Here is a 9021-nt window from a genome sequence, read left to right as displayed (position 1 = left end):
GCCTTGTGTAAATCTCATAACCCGTGATTTAAACTGTATTTGTTAGCGTCAACACCCATGTGAACATTTTCAAATAAACAGTAATTATTACGTGTTTTTCTTTAGTTTTCTGGTGCTTGCCCCAATACCGTTGCTGCTCAGTGCCATTTTAAGATAAAGCCAGTAGAGATGCCTTACACCATAAGCCCCCTCAAAGCTGCACATGGACCTCCTGGACATGGAAGCTGGGACGTGGCTCTATAGCTTTATGTCCTTGTAATGCAGGAACAGAGTGCGTTGGTCTGGGCAGACCACACTGCAGAAGTATTGTAATCAGCTAAGACCAAATATTCACTCCAGCATCTTATAAACTGCCAGGGTGGGATGAGATGTGTTCCTTTTAATGCAGTGCTTACTGGCCTCTGCTCTGGGGACATGCTCACACTTTGCACTTTGTAAGATGGCTCTTACCCAGAGCACCTTACAGAGCAAGGCTACAAAAATACATCTATATCAATAATAGCCTGTAGTAAGACACAAGACAAGGAAAGATTTGAGTTAAGACTGGGAGACTGGGCGGGGGAGCCAAGCAGTAGTCTGCAACAGAAGATCGCCAGCAACTGACCACTATGTCAATTGTACTAGGGGTTTTCAGGTTTTGGATCACCTCTCTGTGTGTTACAGCAACAGAATAACCCTGTGTCAATACAGCTTAAATGAGTGTGGGTAGCTACCCCTACCCCCCGCCAAGGTGATGGACCACTTCGCAAGATGGAGGGACCCCTCCTGAGTACTTCTGAAAAAGGCCCTCTTGAAGATATTTGTGCCAGGGAATGTTGGGCCTCTCTATGACATTCACCAGGTTCTGTTGGCTGATTGTGGAGATGCTGTTATCTGACTCCTTCTGTGTTAGAGACAGTGAGTACCTTGACTTTGCTGCTCTGACTTTTTTAGCCTGCTGACATGGTAACTGACCGTATCAACATGGAGTGGGACACACGCAGACAAAAGACGTGACAGAGACGCACAGGAGTCCAGATTACAGGTGAAAAGGCTGGGGTTTTCTGCACTGTTGAAGCAGCAGTATACACAATGAAAAAGACTATTGACAAAATAGTACATACACACATGACAACCCATATGCAGTTTCAATGTACACTAATAATACCGGGATAGGACAGCTAGACAAAAGAAAACAAATTCTCCCGATCTCCTCATTGAACTTAAAAACTAAACGCTGACTTAAATATAGTCTATGTCCCAGGTTCCCCCAGTTTAACTACACCAGACGACACACTCACGCTGCCTCAATCAGAATGTACAGTTGTTAACCAGTGCTATTAGCACTGTGTTTCAGATACATAAGATTGTTGTCCGAAATATTGTAATGTTAAAGAATGCTCGCTTTTCCATTTACACACACTGAAGCTGGTGCTGCAACAAACATCCTGCTTTCACAATGGGATGTTTATGCCTGCTTTGAAAGTACACAGCGGAGGCATAGCTCTGGCGGGTAACTTGGGATAGCACACTGTATGTATATTTACCTTTATGAATGTGTAGGACGTGTAGTTTAAAACCTTGCTGCTAGCTGTACATGCAGTACAGGTGTTGCATCAGATTTGGTGAGCACCATAATATATTTTTTCTTAGTTTAGAGCTCCATTTACTAATGAAGGCACAAATTATCATTTGTCACAGGTCACCTTTCATGCACTCATAATTTCTTAGCTGTGGGTTATTTGTTTAAGTCTTGCACAAATATTAAGATTTTAGATAACCATGAGTAAGTATACCGAGAATGGACCTGCTACCCATTTCGCAGAATCTGTGAAGTTGGAGCAGATAAACCACACAGATTTTGAGATCAGGGAATAGTACTCAGGAATGATTTTAAAGCCACATCATGTAGCCCACTGGTCATTGACGCTGCTCTATCACGTGATGAAACAAAGTTAGCGCCATAACCCCTGGCCACAGAGTGTTATTGACTGTTTCTGTCAATCTATCCAGTCCATGGTTTGAAATTATCATGCTTCTGGTCGCTGGAACCTTCCTCAGAGGTGACAGCAGTTCTAGATGTTTCCTGTTTGTCTTATCCTGAAGGTGAGAGCATACGGCTCCACTCTGCTGTTGATTCTGTCGATGGGAAGGTTATGCACCTTGTTTTCCACATTAAGGCTTACCTCTTGACTTTTCACCCAGTCTGCCGGGCTGGAGTGAAATACAATAAATAGTTATGTACATAACCTCAGGTCTATGGTCAACAGCCTCCACCCCACGCTACACATTCACCTGGGAGGTGTGTAGTAGGCCTCAGTGGGTGAAATATACTGCAGGTGATGTTGCTTCCTTTATAATCAGCTATCAGGGGTCAAGAACCAGTCTCGATGTGTACTGACTGTTCTGTGCAGAACTGAAGTTGCCCATACAACATACTTTTTTTAGATTCCCTGCGGAAAACATACTCTTCCTTGTGTACAACTACAAGTGCAAGACCGCACATTAAAATAAGTATGAATACATGCTAATATTGACTGATAAAAACAGTAATCCCCATTGCAAGCACAGAAAAGGGTTTTACACTCACTCGCTCAGTGTTTAGCTCCTGTCCCCGTACTGTCGCTATACTTGCTGTATGCACTTTTGTAAGTCGCTTTGGATAAAAGCGTCTGCTAAATAAATAAATGTAAATGTTTAGAATAGAAGAGTGGGAAATATTCAATGTCCTGTAGTCAGAAAAGCAACCGACTCACTCACTATCACTACTAAGTGTCGGTTGACTGATAAGAAAATGAAAATTACACCAAAATGCAATTGATTAAGGAAAACCCTCACATTGGTGGTAGGTTTGTCCTGTGTACCAGGCAAATTATAATACTATAGAAGGCAGAAAAGAATAACCATAAAAAGAAGAGAGGGCTGAAAAACCAGAACGACATTTAAAGCATTCCAAAATCTGTCAGCGAAAATCAAGCATGTTTCACATTTGAGAGATCATTAAAGGGGCCGATGAAAGATAGGACATTCCAGAGGTCTATGAGGAGAGCAGTGCTGGATGGCAGCTCCCTGTGGGCAAACGGTATTCCACCAAGCGCAGAGGCTGTGATGTGGCCAGCCTTGGCATGGTGCCTATCTATCCCCTTGATGCCCTATCTACGATCTGCAGTGTGTGCAAAACGGCCTCTGCCTAAACAAAGCCCGTCTTTGTCAGGAATTCCACCACAGGAAGGATGGCCCTTCTGCAGCGACGTGTTGCCTGCAGCCCTGATACTCCCACAAAGGCGGCCTGTCTGCTCCATGCCAGGCAACCCGCCCCCCCCCGGTCCTCCCTCCCCACCTTCGTTATTTACATTTATCAGACAGATCATGTTGCGGCTCTGTGTAGAAAACTGCCCTCTCAGCTCCATCCTGTGACATAACAGGTTACCTGGGTTTATGATGCGTTGCCATAATTGAATATTATTATTTTTTTTAAGACGGGGTGTGGACATTCTCATAGTCTCATTGGACCCTAAAAGGCACATGGGGATCTTTTTTAGGAGTTTATACCCTATAATGATTGATAAAAATACACAGTTAGTTTCTTTTTTAGTTAAGTTACAGTATTCCAGAAACAGTCTTGCAGTCCCACCCCTTCCTCCGCCCACAGTTTTACGCCTGTGTAGCTCCTACCTCCATTTTAACATCTAACTTCAACTGCACGTTTCATATGTAACCACATATTACATAATTACACATTTGTACTGAGACATCTGCATTGTAACAATTCTGAATTCTGAATTCACTTCTACAAAAGGGCAAAAAATGATTGTGTATTTTGAGACGAATAGCAGAGAAAGCCCTGAACTGACACAATAGCTCCCTCTTCTGGGAAGACATTGCAGTGCTACTACGGCACATTCATTCAATACACACAGTATATGATACAGTAAATTCAAATCTTTCAGGTTACATGAGCCTCATGCACCTGTTAAAATGAATGTACAACTCCCTTAACCCTCTCAGACTAAAGACAGCAAAAGGCTTCAACTCCATTCCTTTCATATTGGTGTTTTACTTGTATCTGAGAATGACAAAAAACTCACCAACACATTCACATTGAAAAGTACAGAAACATTAACATATATTCCACAGACCGTACAAATATTCTTGCTCAATATATGTGAGTGCATCAGTGCAAATATTTGTTCATCCTATAAACAATTACTTTCCTTCTCAGTAAAGACACAAACTAATTCCAAGAAAAGCCTCATTGACTTGTGAATTCACTTTAGCTTTCACTTAAATAACTTTAACTGAAGTTGAATTGAAAATGTAGCTGTTGTGGAGCATGGTCCCTTGACCACACCAAGGCATAAACCATAGACCATCTAATAACGGCAAAATGATAAAGACTTGTAAATAAACCGCTCACAGTTAATGTTAAACCTTGCAGTACTGAACATTTAACTGTAAATCACATGGCACAAGTACACTGCACATTAGATGATCCATTGTGCTGTTAACGCTAAAAGACCCAGGTCTCCAGAGCAGCAATACACCCTTTTTCAATCACACAGAAAGTGGATGCATTGGCTAGTGGGACCGAATCTTTGTGTGCAACAGCTTCAAGTACAGAGTTCAAGAAAATCTTCCTCTGTCTCTCCACGAAGCATTCCAATGTATTAGTTTCAGTGGAACAGAATGTGAACAGTAAAATGGCTCAGAGCCGGTTGTGCGTTACTCAGCTGCAGTAGAGTCACTGTCCTAGGTCACTGTAGCTAGAATCCATTTAAAAGATGGATGAAGTCATTGAAGTGGCAGTTGGGCAGGCACCACACTATTAACCACAGTAAAGTACGATCGATCAACACAGGATTCAAAAGTACAGCTGCCAAAGAATATCAAAGCTTCACTTTACACTCGATTTACACTGATTCATCTTATTCTTATTCCTATTTTTATTGATTTGAACATCCCCACTGAACAAATTAAAACAATAAAAAAAACCCAACAACAATAGCACTGTTTAACACTTCATAACAAGAGGGGATACTGGGTGGAGGATCATGAGTGGGGTGCTATAGAAGCCCCAATTTCATCCTGTGCACAGTTTGGGGTGGGCGTGGGTCAAACGCATGCTGAGCTGTGTGGGGTGTCTGGGGCACGGGGTGGAGTGGGGGGTGGGGGTGGGGGTGGGTCGGAGTGCTCTCTGAGAAACTGAAGCAGCAGGGGAAAGGTGCTGAGGTCCCCCTCTGACAGGAGCACATCAACACCCCCCATGCTGGAGGCCTGGGGGCTTGGCAGGGCAGAGTCGGTGACACAGAGGCTGGTGTAGGAGGAACAGAGGCGGTCTTCTTTGGTAGAGATCCAGTAGGAGTAGTTGGTGATGGCTTGGTCCGTGGCCTTGCAGTAAGCTGGCAGGGTGTGGACTGTATGGTAGTTGATCCTTTCTGCCGAGTCGTACCCCTTGTTTCCAGACTGCAGCATAGGCACCACCACAAGGGGGCACTGCCAATCCACTTTGCCTTGGGGCATGACCTCTGACACAAAATAGGAGCTCTTGAGGGTGGGCTGGCTGTGTGAGCCTTCCATATCCTGATGGAGAAGAACCAAAGGCCCCAATTCAATCTACATGCCAACACGTCTCATACTGAACATTCAGCAACAATTGGGGATGTGGGTGGGAGGGTCAATAAAATTGATATCCATTCACATAGCTGTGAATTTCCTGACACAGTTCCAGGTTAAGTACCTTGCCTAAAGCCACAACAGCCGCGCCCCAGCTGGGTATTAACTATTAACTGGCAACCTTTGTGTTACAAGCCTTACTACTTACCAATAATCCACACTGCTCATCTGTTACCTCCTCATGGTGCTTATCCCACCATTTGTCTTTTATCCTCCCCACTGTTTACACCCCTAAGTAAAGGTACTTACCCCCCAGTGGATGCTGGGAATCCAGACAGAGAGGCTGCTTTGGCCTGGGTCAGGGACTTGTGGACACAGGTGCTGCCTCACCCTGATGGACAGTACATAGTAATTTCATGCTTTTTCATTGGTTATCCCTAATTTTGCTGTTTTACATTTATTTGTATACATTTATTTATTCACAGTTATCCTTAATCCTATCTTTTGAGACTTTAACTTTTCATACATTACCTACTTGTCCATGTGAAGATGCTTGGATTTTCTTGGATGGAAATCTAATCTATAAATTTCTGGTTATGCTCCTGCTAATCCACTTGGGGGCTGGGATTGTTCAGGTGAGTGGGGGTGGCTGTGATGTTGTCATGGCGATGGGGCGTGGTGATGGCTCTCACCTCTCTCTGTGTCCCAGACAGGCCAGGACCATCAACACGGTGAGGATTGGGAGGGCTGCGCAGCACAGGATGGTCGGGATTGACAGGCTGCCACGCCCTGGCACACACACACACACACAGGAACATGTGCACATGCACAGGTACACACACACACACACACACACCCCACATACATGCAGGCAAACACACAGGAACAATCAAAATTTCAATACCAGATAATCAAAGTACGCAACAGAAGCCTCTACTCTGCATAGTGAAGGAGATCATCAAAAGAGCTATCTCAGAGAAGGACACCAATGATTATGACTGATGTCTTTGGGACCTGAGCTGCCCCTCTGTCCTCACCTACAGCCACTGTAATGGCCTGGCCAGCGGTGCCTCCAGCGCTGGTGTTGGCCGTAACGTAGATGCTGTACTCTCCGGAGAGGCCAATCAGAGTGTGCTGCCGCTGCTCGCCTCGCACCAACACCCCTGTAACACATCACAGCCTCCTGGGACAACCTTCCAGGGAGTTCCCATACATGCCGTCTATTGCACACTCCACCGTGTGAGTGATCTCCTACATGTTCGGTGGTGTAAGTGATTCAATTCATGCTTTGCAGCGTGAATGATCCACTGCATGCTATGCAATCTGAGTTGATCTATTCTACGGCATTCTTTGCAGCGTGAGTAATCTACTACATGCTCCTCAGTGTGAGTGATCCAGGGTATGCTCTGCGCTACATATGATGATTCTCCTGCTTCTCGCAGTCACAACCTGCTTCTCGCAGTCACAATATTTACCCCTCGGAGGTAGACACAGTGAAGTTCTGCATGGTGGAGGTGAGGTGAAGGGGAACTGCAGGGAACTCACACTTAATGTGTCCGTACGGCCCCTTCCAGTAGAGGGTGTAGTTCTGGATGAAGCCGCGGCGTTGGTCTATGGGTATGGGATCCCACTGCAGCACCACACTGGAGCTTCTCAGCTCTTTCACCTGCAGACGTGGACCAGCAGAGGGGGCTGTGGAGCACATAAAAAGAGTAAGGAGGAGTTGAAGTGTACATCCAGTCATTATCACATGGACATTTCACTTCCAAAGAAAAGGGCCAAGCTTGTGAATATACAGCCACGTGCAATCTTTTCCTGGCTCATACCCAAAAAAGAGTGAACATGGGCAACCACTCCATTCCATACTGATTTGCCGCAGCATAATATTTCCTGCTCCACACACTAAAATCTAAATATTTGAAGTGGATTTTTTTTTAATTTCTAAAATTACTACATATGTTATGATATAAATCATGCTTATTTTCATGGAGAGCAGCATATTATCTAAGAAAAACGTTTTGCTTCATTTTGCTCTTATCGTCTGTTTTTTTCCATTTGAAAAACACAGCAAAAATATGCTGTAACAAATGAAAATAGATTGACTGATAAACATAATTCCCTCTGTCTGGACTGTTCATCTGCATATCTGAGAGCTTATAATTTAATATAATGTGTAGCTCAGAGTAAGCACTGATTGGAATCCATTTACACACACATACACGCTCTGATCAAGTGTTCATACAGGTGAGATAAGAATACCCGCTGGAAAACCTCACCTCTTGCGGACCAGCTAACTTCCTGGTTGCTCAGTTCTCAATCAGATTACCCACTTAAAATAACTCAGCATGGCTCCCAGTGGCTTGATTCACGTGCACAAACCTGCTTTTCTCACATTACATCACGGTACAGCTGCACATTACATCACATCAGAGATCACCAAAGTCAGCTGCTCAGATCAGCTACTATATACACCTGCAGTTCTCTGCAGGCTGTTCTGCCTCCACCACAATGTGCCATGATTTCAGGCTCTCATAGAGTGAGATTACCAGAGAAGTTCAGTTAGCCTGAAAAACCCGCAACCCACATTAGGGAACTGGTGAAAGCGGGGACTCACTCACCTCCCTCTCTGCTGTAGACCTGCTCTGACAGCTCCGCCCCAGCTGTTGATCCATAGAGTGCCCTCACAGACACGGCATAGCAAACCTCCGGCTTCACCCCCTCTGAAGCACAGACACACGCCCCATTCAGCCTTTACCATCTGACCAACATTAGTGTTAATGTCTCAGTGTTCCACTGCTCTACCAGTGCTAGTGTGCATGTCCTAGTATTCCTGCCTAGTTATCTTTGGTTGCTTGCCAGTGTATACACTGCTCACCTGCAATAATAACAGGTACGCCGTGCTTACCTGTGATAGTAACATGTATTTTCTGAACATGTGACAACAACTTATAGGTGCTGCTCACCTTTGATAACTGTACCAGTGGTGGTTCCATTAAGTCTCTGCCAGTACGGACTGTAGCGGCCTGTCTCGGACTCCACCACCCACTCCACAATGAAGCCACTCACTGACTGCCCACTTGGAGCTGTCCATCCCACTTCTAGCCTGTGGTCGTCCAATGGGGTAACACTGACAGCGACTGGGGGTGGGAGCACTAAGAGAGAATATCATAGCACAGACTTGCGCTCCAGACAAAATGTGTGGAACAATCAGATCTCAGAAACACACTGAACTCTCAGCAGCAGACGGTAACTAAAAGCAGCATGAAGGTCGTTCATAGCACAAAGGCTTCAAATATTGGATCCTGCAAACAGTTTTTGTGGATATTTATTAACTACTACAACAGCTCAGTATTTTGCAGGAAGTGAAATAATGAGGTTGGGTGGTTTATCTGTATATACAGTGCTGGGACAGTGAGGGTTAGTGAGGAG

This window comes from Megalops cyprinoides, chromosome 20 (assembly GCF_013368585.1).
Source record: "Megalops cyprinoides isolate fMegCyp1 chromosome 20, fMegCyp1.pri, whole genome shotgun sequence".
NCBI lineage: Eukaryota > Metazoa > Chordata > Actinopteri > Elopiformes > Megalopidae > Megalops > Megalops cyprinoides.
This window is presented reverse-complemented; position numbering follows the sequence as displayed.